Source organism: Monodelphis domestica, chromosome 4, assembly GCF_027887165.1.
Source record: "Monodelphis domestica isolate mMonDom1 chromosome 4, mMonDom1.pri, whole genome shotgun sequence".
Taxonomy (NCBI): domain Eukaryota; kingdom Metazoa; phylum Chordata; class Mammalia; order Didelphimorphia; family Didelphidae; genus Monodelphis; species Monodelphis domestica.
This window is the reverse complement of record NC_077230.1, coordinates 358,638,120-358,654,454: the sequence shown is the minus strand read 5'-3', so window position 1 is coordinate 358,654,454 and position 16,335 is coordinate 358,638,120. Positions and strand designations below refer to the sequence as shown.

General features: G+C 37.2%; 1 long non-coding RNA gene across 1 annotated transcript; it reads right to left on the bottom strand.

Annotated features, from left to right (window-relative positions):
- Positions 1-510: 510 nt before the first annotated feature.
- On the bottom strand, positions 511-6,126 carry LOC130453849 (uncharacterized). The gene is made up of 2 exons (XR_008911459.1): positions 5,489-6,126; positions 511-5,200 (listed from the first exon to the last, which is right to left on the bottom strand). It is a non-coding gene; the product is annotated as an uncharacterized LOC130453849 (long non-coding RNA).
- Positions 6,127-16,335: the final 10,209 nt, after the last annotated feature.

The window sequence follows — 16,335 nt, the reverse complement described above, 5'->3', positions numbered from 1 at the left end:
GCACAATGTCACCATGAAGGGAGGAATGAGTTGAGTTGAAAACCAGTGTCAGAAGCAGATAGAGCTTTTTTTTGCCTTTGAACAAATCATCTCTGGAGTTGTTCTCAATGCTCTCTTTCTCTCTCTTCCCTTATCACTTGATCTCTGGCAAGCCATGACCTGAGCTGGTTGCTGTAGAGGATAGAGGATTGCCTTAAATTATGTAAGGGGGGAAAGGGTTAATTTTTAAAAGGTTTGGACTTGAATATTTAAGAGTGTAGGGACATCAGGAATTTAATTAATTCCAAAAAGATTTTTTTATAATTTATTTACAAAATGTAGAAAGAGTGAAGTAAGAAATCAGAGAGAGGATAAGGTAAGATATCTAGCCTGAGCACTAAGTAATTTATCTCCAGCCTCTGGCTCAAAAACTAGGCATGGGTGTAAGGCTCAGCGCCAGGTTTGGCCAGCCCTGTGTGACCTTACTTGGGGTAATGAAATGAAGAGTAACGAATGGACGCTATATGAAAATGCATAGTGACAAAGCTTTATTGGGTTCACACAAAGCATATATAGGTTGACACACAGGAAGATATGATATTACCACCCAGCAACAGCAGGAACCAATAATTGGGCAGATTCATAGGAATTCATGACATTACCTGCCAGGCACAAAGAAGAACCAAGAAGATTCCCAACAAAGGCAGAAAAACAAGTTTCCCACAGTCTCTCACAATTTCTCACAAACCTTATCAATCCTCCCTCTGCTGACTATTCCAACCTTGAGCATGCAGCTGGGCAGGTCGTACACAGTTCAACCCATGACCTTGACTATGCAGCCCAAGCAGGGAGAAGAGGAAGCTTTAACCATTATGGCTCTGCCTTTATGGCAATGCCTCGACTACAATTCCCCCTTTTTATTTTGCAACAGTACTCGGTGATGGGTCAGAACTTGTCCAATCCTACCCATGTTGGACACAAGGAGCCGGAATAGTCAGGGAAGAAGGACCAGTAAGATAACTACAAACAGTATGAAAGTCAATATGGTTATACTCATTTGAGCTAAAGGAGACAGCCAACTTTGGCCTGATTTAATCCAGTTGTATATAGAATCAGCAATATGGTCAGGATAAAGATCCTCAACTGTGGAACTATCCATTTCTTCAATAATACGGTTCAATTGTTGGATGTTTTCAGAGATATTGCCTTTTTAGCTACAATTTCTACTTGATTAATTAATAACAATGCCTATTTAGATATTTGTTGTAAAGCATAAAAAACCCTTGTATTAATATCCTGCTGTATATGCAAAGCTTTGCTTACATTCTCTGCAAGCCCGTGTAAATATTCTGCATCATGTTCCAGGACACGAACATTAGCTACACTTTGTGCTATAGAAACACTACTGACAGTTGTAGCAGTAAGGGCGGCTATCAAGGCTACAATACCTAAAACTATGCAAGAAATACATCTCTTTTCCTTAGAGCTAATTAACTGAGATAATTTTTCCATTGCTCCATCTGCTGGTGAGTGATACCATCCCCCTGAGTGTCTAGCTTGAGTGTCTAATGTAACACTTCTATTTACTGGTTTTTTCATTATAAGTAACATTAACATAATGAGACATATTTACTTTATCCAATGCCAGGGCTATCTTTCCAAAATCAGTCAAAATCTGTGTGAAATTAGCAGAATGCACCCAATTAGTTCTGGGGCATCGCCCCCAAAAGCAAGCTGTATCCTCCTATGAAACAATCATGAAATTTATAAGAATCCAGTTTCTTTCCAATACACCTTGTGTCGTTATGCCAAGATACCCAAATCATATTTTTCCAATGAATACATGATGTCCTTTTAGATCTACATGACAGCAAGAGCAGAAACATATTAACAGTGTCTCTTTGTTCATATCCCATCACATATAGACAAATAGGTCTTTCTTGTCCCCAAATACAATCACAAGATTCCCCTAGCCAACCTAGATATTGCAGTTGGCTGTAACCTTCATATTTTACCCCTTTGTTTACACGATAAGGTCCTATCCAGAAAGAGTCTGACAGGTCAGGATGACCATAATAATGCACCTGCAGAGATCTGAGGGGCAGGCATGCAGGATGGTCTCTTGCGAGGCACACTGGGGGTGGCTCATCTATTCCAGTTCCAATTGAAAGGCACAAATTGTTGTCCTTAGCTTGTCTCTCAAAATGATAAATGCCAGGAATATCAGTTAGTTTTTGTATATAAGATGACTTCCAGGAAAGCATGTCCCATGCTGACATACTCTACCCAAGGTGGTTGTTCCCAAAAAAACCATCTCTTTATTCCAATAGCTGTACTTAAATTCTGGAATAGAAGCAGAAGAGTCAGTATCTTATGGAGATGTTGTCAAGTCTCCTTGCGAGGCTTCTTGCGCCCTCCCCTTGTTCTTCTCTTTGTGGTCAATTTCTCAAACTCAGCGGGGAGGGAGCCATACTCCGTCTTTACCTGTGGAGACACAAACAAAACCCCGGCCTTGCAGGACCATTGGGTGGTCCTTGCCAAGTTTGATTATCATCTTTCCACATGCCACATTTTTGTTCTGGGTCAGAGAGCACAGGAGTGGTACCTGAATTTTGTACATAAGAAAATGAAGAGAAAAAATTTTTCAGCTCTGGATAAATTATTGGAAGTAAAAATCAAATTATTTATAGTATATACAGCTATTGCCAATCATCGATGTGGGGCGCTGTCTCCCCCTTTTTGTTTTAAAAGAAATATTTTTTTTAAGATCTGATTACTGTGCTCCACAATAGTTTGTTCTTGTTGGCAAAAAAGAAAAAATTGTTTGGAAGTGTAAGCAGGTCCATTATCTGTTTTAGGGAGGGTAAAAATGACAGGTGAGCTACTTTCCTTGTATACTCCTGCCTTGTAATTAGCATTTGCATCAACAAAAACATTAGGTCCTGATACAGGACGATCTCTTAGAATATGAGGAAAAACAATAGGATGTTGTGACAAATAAGAAAATAAGCCTTGTGGAGTGTAGGTGGTAATAGCAATAAGGTACACTAATAGTATAGACCATTCGTCATGATTTTGTAAATATTTCTGTATTATATCTTTAGCAATAGGTACCCAGATTTCATGAAGATACTATCCTAAACCTGAGATCACATATTCTATGCCTTTCCCATTTTGCTTTTAGATTTAACCATTCAATGACTTTTTGTTTCTCAGTTCAGGCACCTGTTGGTAACATTAAAGTTGCAAAAATAGTCACTTCCAGGGCTAATTGAGGCTGATAGTGGTTAAGTGGAGGAGCCTGATTCAATTTGTCTTCTATTATCTTTAAAGCAAGAAAGGCCTCAGGTATCAAAGTTCCAGGGAAATTCAAATCAGAACTCCCAGTATTTTGAATAACAGTTGTAATTCAGTTGTAGTAAGAAATGAATATTGCCTAACCCAATTGATATCACCTAACAATTTCTGATAATCATTAAGGTATTAAAGCAGTCCTTTCTTAATTATATTTTTGAGGCATAACAGATGTTGCATATAACTGAGCCCCTGAATAGAGTACGGGACTTGTTTTTTGAATTTTTTCTTGAGCAATGACTAAATGGTATTTTTGCAAGGTAATTTCCAATTAACTATAACATTTGCTTATTTGGGATTCATCTTCAGCCACAATAAAAATATAATCTAAATAATGGATGATGTGCAGAGCAGGAAAATGTAGTCTTAATGAAGGGCTGACGCTACATATTGTTGGCTGAATAATCTTATCATTCTGGACATGGAATGTTTGCATTAAAATTCCACAGCTTCAAACAAGCTACTCGGTCAGACAAGGCTGGCAAAGTTTGTTTGTTTGAGCGTCTTAAAACCTCAATTTCTACAATTAAAATATACTCATCTTAAGTTATATCACACAGTAGTTGTTGACTCTTTGAGGTCCCTATTTCAGTTCTTAAGTATCAGAGTAGAATAATTATAAGCACTTCTTTCTCCTTCTTGTGTGCAAGGAAGGGGTTAATAGCTTCTTAGAAAGTTTTATCCCAAGGCTGCTTGGCTCAGTTTAGATTTATTACCTAAAAGCCTTGTCCCATCCTTCTCTAACAAGTGAGCTCACTACAATTTAAAATATTGAATTTCTTAAACCTCTTTCATAATAATTTACTCTCAGTGGATTTTAGTTTGAATTCCACAACTCCCAAATAACTTTGATTAAGTCCTTTTGCAATGTTTCAGTGTTTAACCAAACTGAAGTACAAAGCATTTTTACGTGCATTCCTCTCAAATTTCCGTCTAAAGTAGAATAAAAACTACAGTTTAGTTTTCTTTTAGCTCAAAATATTGCTACATACCTGGTTAAATTCCAATTTATAATTTGTTGTATATATTTTACACTAGAATTCACAATATCAACTAGTATCTCTGTCCATTACTATTATTTCTTCTGGCTTCTCCTCTTTACCATTATTGTAAGTAGAGGAAAGGTACTATCCTGAATTGTATTTAATCCTTATGACAAGCCCTTTTTGATTTCAAGGCTGTAGTTTGCATATCATATACCCTTAAATTACTTCCTATACATTGTACACATTTTAAAAGCAATTCATATAACCTTAATCAAAGACAACAATGTTTAGAAATTTTCTCTTGCAAAATAACAAATTCCTAGTACTAATATTATTAAATCCCATGAACAGATTAATCACTTAAACTTCTTGTGTGTCATATAATTTCTTGTTACTACTCCTGACAGCACATGCATGAAAATAAATCTGATTTGAAAAAATCCCAAATTTAATTTCTAGAATAAGTTCTTCTCAACAACATAACAACTTTTCTGGATGACTTTTACATCTATAAATTGACCAGTGCAATTTTTGTCCTTATAAAATAAAATATTCCCTCTCTGTATCAGTCTGGCTATCAGCCACATTTAGAAAATTCTCAAATTCACTGAAACCATTATGCATAGGAAGATTTAACAAAATAAACTTCTAACCATGAGTTTTGTTGTGCTCAATAAAATCTGGTAAACCTTATTAACATGACAAATAGTTACTATAATACACAAAATTATATTTGTATCATATCAAAATCATTAACAATCCTTCCAAATTGCATACGTTAAATCATTAATCTTAAATGAAAAATAGCCTCTAATTGTGGAGTAAAAATCTCTCTTTTTCTGCTCTGAATTTTTCTCTTTTTCACTCCTTTGGGGGCCCATCTAAAGGAAGAAAGAGGAAAAAAATCATTGAACAGGTATTTGCTTTTGTCCTCTGCTGAGGATTTTTGACAGGCAAGTTCAATCTTGCAACTATCCCATTTTATTTTCTTTCTTTTTGTGAGTGTCCAATTTAAAAATTCATAGAGATGAGACTTTGACAAAGACAACTATAAACAGAAACACACAACATTGTGACAAGCATACTTTGAAAAAAATCAGTGTTTTAGGATCCATTCTAAAGAAAAAATATAATTTCCCTCTCACCCTTAGAGTATCTCATATACTCACCACCGAGGGGATCTCTGTAGCATCGAAACTTTGCATGACCAGCGCACAGCGTCGGGGGTTCTCCAAAGAGAACTGAAGGGGGGTTCCAATAAAAGAACTGGGGGAAGGGGGTCCCTAATAGGGGACAGTTTAGAACTATCGGGGGACAGCTTAGAGCTGTCCGAGAAGTCGCAAGAAGAAAGATTGGAACATTATCAAAGAGGGATAATGAACGTTTTCTCGAGAGACACAAACTATCCTCCCCAATCCTCCCCAGTGTTAACAGGGGAGTTAACCCATTCATAGGAAATTTTGGAACTCTTTGCCAATCTTTGTCCTTTAAAAGGACAGGAATTGAATTACCCATTACTGCTAAAAGATAAACTAAAAAGCGAAAGAAAAAGAGAGACAAAGTTGGGGAACAGAGTAGGTCCACCAATGGGGCACTCTTATCTCTGTTCGATCCCCTGCCGACCCGAGCTGCAGTCTCGCCGCAGAGGCCATTAACTCTTCGTCATCCTATGACCAGCAAAGGAATTGGGGTTACAAGGCATATGTCCCTGTATCCAGACGCCATTTTTGTAAGGCTCAGTGCCAGGGTCAGCCAGCCCTGTGTGACCTTACTTGGGGTAACGAAATGAAGCGTAACGAATGGACACTATATGAAAATGCATAGCGACAAAGCTTTATTGGGTTCACACAAAGCATATATAGGTTGACACACAGCCCAGCAACAGCAGGAACCAATAATTGGGCAGATTCATAGGAATTCATGACATTACCTGCCAGGCACAAAGAAGAACCGAGAAGATTCCAAACAAAGGCAGAGAAACAAGTTTTCCACAGTCTCTCACAATTTCTCACAAACCTTATCAATCCTCCCTCTGCTGACTATTCCAACCTTGAGCATGCAGCTGGGCAGGTTGTACACAGTTCAACCCACGACCTTGACTATGCAGTCCAAGCAGGGAGAAGAGGAGGCTTTAACCATTATGGCTCTGCCTTTACGGCAATGCCTCGACTACAATTCCCCCTTTTTACTTTGCAACAGTACTCGGTGATGGGTCAGAACTTGTCCAATCCTACCCATGATGGACACAAGGAGCCGGAATAGTCAGGGAAGAAGGACCAGTAAGATAACTACAAACAGTATGAAAGTCAATATGGTTATACTCATTTGAGCTAAAGGAGACAGCCAACTTTGGCCTGATTTAATCCAGTTGTATATAGAATCAGCAATATGGTCAGGATAAAGATCCTCAACTGTGGAACTATCCATTTCTTCAATAATACGGTTCAATTGTTGGATGTTTTCAGAGATATTGCCTTTTTAGCTACAATTTCTACTTGATTAATTAATAACAATACCTATTTAGATATTTGTTGTAAAGCATAAAAAACCCTTGTATTAATATCCTGCTGTATATGCAAAACTTTGCTTACATTCTCTGCAAGCCCGTGTAAATATTCTGCATCATGTTCCAGGACACGAACATTAGCTACACTTTGTGCTATAGAAACACTACTGACAGTCGTAGCAGTAAGGGCGGCTATCAAGGCTACAATACCTAAAACTATGCAAGAAATACATCTCTTTTCCTTAGAGCTAATTAATTGAGATAATTTTTCCATTGCTCCATCTGCTGGTGAGTGATACCATCCCCCTGAGTGTCTAGCTTGAGTGTCTAATGTAACACTTCTATTTACTGGTTTTTTCATTATAAGTAACATTAACATAATGAGACATATTTACTTTATCCAATGCCAGGGCTATCTTTCCATAATCAGTAAAAATCTGTGTGAAATTAGCAGAATGCATCCAATTAGTTCTGGGGCATCGCCCCCAAAGGCAAGCTGTATCCTCCTATGAAACAATCATGAAATTTATAAGAATCCAGTTTCTTTCCAATACACCTTGTGTTGTTATACCAATACACCCAAATCATATTTTTCCAATGAATACATGATGTCCTTTTAGATCTACATGACAGCAAGGGCAGAAACATATTAACAGTGTCTCTTTGTTCATATCCCATCACATATAGACAAATAGGTCTTTCTTGTCCCCAAATACAATCACAAGATTCCCCTAGCCAACCTAGATATTGCAGTTGTCCGTAACCTTCATATTTTACCCCTTTGTTTACACGATAAGGTCCTATCCAGAAAGAGTCTGACAGGTCAGAATGACCATAATGATGCGCCTGCAGAGATCTGAGGGGCAGGCATGCAGGATGGTCTCTTGCGAGGCACACTGGGGGTGGCTCATCTATTCCAGTTCCAATTGAAAGGCACAAACAAATTGTTGTCCTTAGCTTGTCTCTCAAAATGATAAATGCCAGGAATATCAGTTAGTTTTTGTATATGAGATGACTTCCGGTAAAGCATGTCCCATGCTGACATACTCTACCCAAGGTGGTTGTTCCCAAAAAAACCATCTCTTTATTCCAATAGCTGTACTTAAATTCTGGAATAGAAGCAGAAGAGTCAGTATCTTATGGAGATGTTGTCAAGTCTCCTTGCGAGGCTTCTTGCGCCCTCCCCTTGTTCTTCTCTTAATGGTCAATTTCTCGAACTCAGCGGGGAGGGAGCCATACTCCGTCTTTACCTGTGGAGACACAAACAAAACCCCGGCCTTGCAGGACCATTGGGTGGTCCTTGCCAAGTTTGATTATCATCTTTCCACATGACACATTTTTGTTCTGGGTCAGAGAGCACAGGAGTGGTACCTGAATTTCGTACATAAGAAAATGCAGAGAAAAAAATTTTCAGCTCTGGATAAATTATTGGAAGTAAAAATCAAATTATTTATAGTATATACAGCTATTGCCAATCATTGATGTGGGGCACTGTCTCCCCCTTTTTGTTTTAAAAGAAATATTTTTTTAAGATCTGATTACTGTGCTCCACAATAGTTTGTTCTTGTTGGCAAAAAAGAAAAAATTGTTTGGAAGTATAAGCAGTTCCATTATCTGTTTTAGGGAGGGTAAAAATGACAGGTGAGCTACTTTCCTTGTATACTCCTGCCTTGTAATTAGCATTTGCATGAACAAAAACATTAGGTCCTGATACCGGACTATCTCTTAGAATATGAGGAAAAACAATAGGATGTTGTGACAAAAAAGAAAATAAGCCTTGTGGAGTATAGGTGGTAATAGCAATAAGGTACACTAATAGTATAGACCATTCGTCATGATTTTGTAAATATTTCTGTATTATATCCTTAGCAATAGGTACCCGGATTTCATGAAGATACTATCCTAAACCTGAAATCACGTGTTCTATGCCTTTCCCATTTTGCTTTTAGATTTAACCATTCAATGACTTTTTGTTTCTCAGTTCAGGCACCTGTTGGTAACATTAAAGTTGCAAAAATAGTCACTTCCACGGCTAATTGAGGCTGATAGTGGTTGAGTGGAGCCTGATTCAATTTGTCTTCTATTATCTTTAAAGCAAGAGAGGCCTCAGGTGTCAAAGTTCCAGGGAAATTCAAATCAGAACTCCCTTCCAGTATTTTGAATAACGGTTGTAATTCAGTTGTAGTAAGAAATGAATATTGCCTAACCCAATTGATATCACTTAACTTTCTGATAATCATTAAGGTATTAAAGCAGTCCTTTCTTAATTATATTTTTGAGGCATAACAGATGTTGCGTATAACTGAGCCCCTGAATAGATTACAGGACTTGTTTTTTGAATCTTTTCTTGAGCAATGACTAAATGGTATTTTTGCAAGGTAATTTCCAATTAACTATAGCATTTGCTTATTTGGGATTCATCTTCAGCCACAATAAAAATATAATCTAAATAATGGATGATGTGCAGAGCAGGAAAATGTAGTCTTAATGAAGGGCTGAAGCTACATATTGTTGGCTGAATAATCTTATCATTCTGGACATGGAATGTTTGCATTAAAATTCCACAGCTTCAAACAAGCTACTCGGTCAGACAAGGCTGGCAAAGTTTGTTTGTTTGAGCGTCTTAAAACCTCAATTTCTACAATTAAAATATACTCATCTTAAGTTATATTGCACAGTGGTTGTTAACTCTTTGAGGTCCCTATTTCAGTTCTTAAGTATCAGAGTAGAATAATTATAAGCACTTCTTTCTCCTTCTTGTGTGCAAGGAAGGGGTTAATAGCTTCTTAGAAAGTTTTATCCCAAGGCTGCTTGGCTCAGTTTAGATTTATTACCTAAAAGCCTTGTCCCATCCTTCTCTAACAAGTGAGCTCACTACAATTTAAAATATTGAATTTCTTAAACCTCTTTCATAATAATTTACTCTCAGTGGATTTTAGTTTGAATTCCACAACTCCCAAATAACTTTGATTAAGTCCTTTTGCAATGTTTCAGTGTTTAACCAAACTGAAGTACAAAGCATTTTTACATGCACTTCTCTCAAATTTCTGTCTAAAGTAGAATAAAACCTACAGTTTAGTTTTCTTTTAGCTCAAAATATTGCTACATACCTGATTAAATTCCAATTTATAATTTGTTGTATACATTTTACACTAGAATTCACAATATCAACTAGTATCTCTATCCATTACTATTATTTCTTCTGGCTTCTCCTCTTTACCATTATTGTAAGTAGAGGAAAGGTACTATCCTGAATTGTATTTAATCCTTATGACAAGCCCTTTTTGATTTCAAGGCTGTAGTTTGCATATCATATACCCTTAAATTCCTTCCTATACATTGTACACATTTTAAAAGCAATTCATATAACCTTAATCAAAGACAACAATGTTTAGAAATTTTCTCTTGCAAAATACCAAATTCCTAGTACTAATATTATTAAATCCCATGAACAGATTAATCACTTAAATTTCTTGTGTGTCATATAATTTCTTGTTACTACTCCTGACAGCACATGCATGAAAATAAATCTGATTTGAAAAAATCCCAAATTTAATTTCTAGAATAAGTTCTTCTCAACAACATAACAACTTTTCTGGATGACTTTTACATCTATAAATTGACCAGTGCAATTTTTGTCCTTATAAAATAAAATATTACCTCTCTGTATCAGTCTGGCTATCAGCCACATTTAGAAAATTCTCAAATTCACTGAAACCATTATGCATAGCAAGATTTAACAAAATAAACTTCTAACCATGAGTTTTGTTGTGCTCAATAAAATCTGGTAAACCTTATTAACATGACAAATAGTTACTATAATACACAAAATTATATTTGTATCATATCAAAATCATTAACAATCCTTCCAAATTGCATACATCAAACCATTAATCTTAAATGAAAAATAGCCTCTAATTGTGGAGTAAAAATCTCTCTTTTTCTGCTCTGAATTTTTCTCTTTTTTGCTCCTTTGGGGGCCCATCTAAAGGAAGAAAGAGGAAAAAAATCATTGAACAGGTATTTGCTTTTGTCCTCTGCTGAGGATTTTTGACAGGCAAGTTCAATCTTGCAACTATCCCATTTTATTTTCTTTCTTTTTGTGAGTGTCCAATTTAAAAATAGAGACGAGACTTTGACAAAGACAACTATAAACAGAAACATACAACATTGTGACAAGCATGCTTTGAAAAAAAATCAGTGTTTTAGGATCCATTCTAAAGAAAAAACATAATTTCCCTCTCACCCTTAGAGTATCTCATATAATCACCACTGAGGGGATCTCTGTAGCATCGAAACTTTGCATGACCAGCGCACAGCGTCGGGGGTTCTCCAAAGAGAACCGAAGGGGGGTTCCAATAAAAGAACCAGGGGAAAAGGGGTCCCTAATAGGGGACAGTTTAGAACTATCCGGGGACAGCTTAGAGCTGTCCGAGAAGTCGCAAGAAAGAAAGATTGGAACATTATCAAAGAGGGATAATGAACATTTTCTCGAGAGATACAACCTATCCTCCCCAAACCTCCCCAGTGTTAACAGGGGAGTTAACCCATTCCTAGGAAATTTTGGAACTCTTTGCCAATCTTTGTCCTTTAAAAGGACAGGAATTGAATTACCCATTACTGCTAAAAGATAAACTAAAAAGCGAAAGAAAGAGAGAGACAAAGTTGGGAAACAGAGTAGGCCTGGCAATGGGGCAGTCTTATCTCTGTTCGATCCCCTGCCGACCTGAGCTGCAGTCTCATGGCAGAGGCCATTAACTCTTCATCATCCTATGACCAGCAAAGGAATCGGGGTTACGAGGCATATGTCCCTGTATCTGGACGCCATTTTTGTAAGGCTCAGCGCCAGGGTCGGCCAGCCCTGTGTGACCTTACTTGGGGTAACAAAATGAAGAGTAATGAATGGATGCTATATGAAAATGCATAGCGACAAAGCTTTATTGGGTTCACACAAAGTATATATAGGTTGACACACAGGAAGATATGATGTTACCGCCCAGCAACAGCAGGAACCAATAATTGGACAGATTCATAGGAATTCATGACGTTACCTGCCAGGCACAAAGAAGAACCTAGAAGATTCCAAACAAAGGCAGAGAAACAAGTTTCCTACAGTCTCTCACAATTTCTCACAAACCTTATCAATCCTCCCTCTGCTGACTATTCCAACCTTGAGCATGCAGCTGGGCAGGTCGTACACAGTTCAACCCACGACCTTGACTATGCAGCCCAAGCAGGGAGAAGAGGAGGCTTTAACCATTATGGCTCTGCCTTTATGGCAATGCCTCGACTACACATGGGAGTTTGATCCTCAACCATATATGCATCAGCCCATTTATCCAAGAACTGGGGAAGTCTCTTCAGAAAAATCCAGCAGTTAAAGGTCAGGTTTCATTCACTAAGTGTCAGTCCAGTCAGCAGATTTTTCTGCCCCTCTTCACCAGCCTCAATTTGAAAGCAAGAAGAATTGTCCTCCAGCAGAAGTGGAAGTCCAAGTTGAAGTCTGCTCCAAGAATCTCCAAACTCTGTGTAGCACTCTCTCTTTTAAAGGAATTTTCTCTTGAGTCACTTCCCCTAATTCGATCTCTATCAATCACAGCTGATGCTCTGCTGTACGACTGCCCAGAAGTCAGTTAGTCAATTCTGATTTATTACCCACTATTACACACGTGGGTCACAGATCTCCTACTAAATAATTAAGTGGCATACTTACACTTTTAGAGATTATATCTAACATGGGCTGTTTTCCATACTTAACTTTTAAGTAGGGTGTTTACACTTATGGGTATTAAAATCTAAAAATAGACATGAGTTATAATTTAAATCTTTACAATCAGGGAAGAGCTAAGTACCTTCATTGTTATAATCAGGGGATATTTAAATTTGATCTTTACAATTAGAAAGGCTAAAAAAGACTTTTATCTCTCTATCTCTTTACTAATAAATGTTCATAGATCTATTAATAAGACTCCACATTAATTTTATTCATGACACTCCAAATCACTATTGATTATAGAAATGCAAGTTAAAACAACTGTGTTACCACCTCATACCTATCAGACTGACTAATATGAGAAAATTCTAAAATGATAAATGTTGACACAGATATGGGAAAATCGAGACACTAATGAAATGGTGGAGTTGTGAATGTATATAATAATGCTGGAAGGCAATTTGATATTATACCCAAAGGACTATAAAACTGTGCATACCTTTTGAAACAGTCATACCACTACTATGTCTTTATCCTAAGTGATCAAAGAAGGGACAAAGGTCCTACTTACACAAAAATATTTATAGAACCTCTTTTTGTGACATCAAAGAATTGGAAACTAAAGGGATGTTCATTGATTGGAGGATTGCTGAACAAACTGTGGTAGTATGTGATTGTAATAGAGTACTATTGTGCCATAAGAAATGAAAAATGGGTTGATTTCAGAAGAAATCTGTACTGACCTATATGAACTGATGCAAAGTGAATTGAGCAGAATTATGTGTGGATTTAACATGAATCTGTACCCCTCTCCTTTTTCAAAAGGAACATTTTGAAAATCCATTTCAATCTCACTCCCATCTTTTCTCCAAGTTAAGGACAAGACCTGAGGATTATCTGTATTAAGGAGATGCCTCATGGCTCCCTGGCACCCCAGAAGATGCTTACGTCTTTCCACATGATTCCTTATGTCCCAAAGACTAGCCTCTGACATGGATTGCAGTCAAGTCTGTACAACCAGAAAGATCTAGAAAAAGTGTCAACCTCCAGAAAGTCACTTGATCTCTTTCCTAGAAAGCATCACAGACTTTTTCTGATGGGGTACTGTGTGAGGTATTTTGACTAACAAACAGGGGCATGCAGTAAGCTGCGATCTCAGATTTGGTAGATGGCCAGCAATGTGATTGTGTGCCTTTTCTCTCTCCAACCCACTTTTATGATTTAATAAATAGTTATGTATTAATATACAGCCTCCACAGAATTCTAATCTTAAGTTCCAGGATGACATTGTACATTGTAACAACAATATTTTGTGATGATCAGAAGTGAGTGGTTTAACTATTCTCAGCAATGCCAAGATCCAAGACAACTTTAAGGGAGCCACAATGAAAAATGCTATTCACTGCCATAGAAGGGACTGATAGAGTCTAAATACATATAAGAGCATACTACTTTTTACTTCACCATTATTTTCTTCACAGATCTTTTCCTGAATATCTTCTTTCACAACATAATTAATATGGAAACAAGTTTTGCCTGGTGGTACATGTATAACATGTATTGTATATTTTTTGCCTCACAGAAAGGAGGGGAGGGGCAGGGAGAATATTCAGATAACCAAATGTCAGAAAGCAACTGTGAAAATTTGTTTCTAAGTTTAATTGGAAATTTTAAATACAATTAAAAGAAAAAGGTATATATGGATTACTTATGAAATCTATAAATTACATGAATCTGGGAAAGGTAATTTGTATATTGGATGATAATAAAATTCCATAAGGAGAATGTAAAGTATAAAACTGAATTTAAATGGTAACAAGGTGTGGGATGATATTAGTAACCATTTATTTCTGAGTAAAGATTCATGGTTTTAGTACACACTATAAAGGCAATAGATGGCAACATTGTAAATTGCAAGCAAAAATGAGTGTAATCATTTTTCCATGAATTCTTTACTTTTCATTTCTCTTCTTGAGTTCTAGGTACCACAAAATAGAAATTCCCTGTAAGAGGGAAAAGGGGTTAATTTTAAAAAGGTTGGACTGGATTATTTTAATATAGGGTTGCTAGGATGTTAATTCATTCCAAAGAGATTTATTTTTAATTTATTTACAAAATATAGAAAGAGTGAAATTAGAAAATCAGAGAGAGGATAAGTTAAGATATCTAGCCTAAGCACTAACTAATTTACTCCAACCCCTGGCTCAAAACCAGGCAGAGGAGTTTAGTCTTTAACTGGAGAGGCGTCAGACTTTATAGCCTAGGACCTGGGGATACAGGGAGCCTCTCTCAAGAGGATAGGTCTCTCCTGAGCCTAGTCTCTTCAGAAAATATCCAGGAAAGGAGTTAACTCTTTTCACTCACCACATATCAGTCCAATGGAAGAGATTTAAGAACAGCCTCACCAAGAAAAGGATCTCAGTTTTAGTCAGTAGATTCTTCTCCAGTCTCAAATCCAAAGAATGAAGAACTGTCTCTCACAGGAAGCTGTAATTCCTTTTAAAGACAATTTCTTTTGCATCACTTCATGTGCCTTCCTCCACTTTTTACGTGGACAAATTATAGTCTAAAACCTCCTGGGCAGTCATTCAATTCTGATTCATCACCCCCTATTGCACATGTGGGTCACAGATCTTCCCACTAAAGGATTAATTGGGATGTTTACACTTTTGGTGATTAAATCAAAAAATGGGCAGGAGTTATAATTTGATCTTCACAACCAGGGGAGAGTTAAATTTAACTTTCATATCCCACAGAGGATGTCATAGGTGACTTAACTGAATAACCAAAGTCTATTAAATGCAAAGAAACCTGGGAGAGGCTGTGAGGCCTGATTACTTTATTAATGTATAAAATTGATTATTATTAAAGTAAATATCATCTGGAGAAAGGATTACACATGATAAATGTGACTATTGAAAACTTTTAAAACCTATAATTTTGTGTTATAAATATTGCAAGTACAAAAGTCCAGAAAAAGTTGACTTCTGTAAGGATTGTTAATGAAATAGACTTTGGTGTTATTCTAATGATGATAAGATGACCTAAAGGGAGCTTGTAATGAAGGTAACAGAGTGTGGTGATATAGGAGCCTTGATGACTTGACTCCTACTCTCCTTTAATTCTTCATGGGTAAAGCTGACAAGGGGTGCTGCTTGGGAAATTGAGGGTGATAAGAAGATGAAGGAAGGATGATAGAAGAGGCACCCCAGATTTCCCTAGCATGAGGATTTTACGGAGACAAACCTCAAGTCTTTGACTCAGTGGGGGAGGGCTCTTTGGTAGCATACAGTTATAGCAGATCTAGTCACAACAGATACCCTATCTTTAGCTCCAAGCAATAAGCCACAAGAAAATGAATCTGACTGCAAGTAAGTTTTTATGAGCACAAAATATAAGGAAATTGGGGAGTTGGAAAGAGGAAGTTAGGGTCCCTAATTTTGTCCTCCACTCAGGTAGCCACCCAGCCCAACTGAGTTTCACCAAGCCTTCCCCACTAATTCTCTCAAAACTATCTATAATACTATTGGGCTAAGGAAAAGTCAGAGCAGGTACAAAGGGCAAAGGGAGAGATCCAGGCTCTCCTGCAGAGAGTTCAATGACCCTCCCCGTTCTGAGGATTTGGCACTCTGTTGAGATGATGCTTGAGGTATTTAATTGATGAATAAACTTGGTAGAAGTAATATCTGGGCAATATACAAATGAATCATTTTATGATTCTTGGCTAGGTCGCCAACAAGGAAAATGCTTCCTGCTTGTTCAAGGTCTCAGCTCAAAAGCCCCCTCCCTCCCACTGC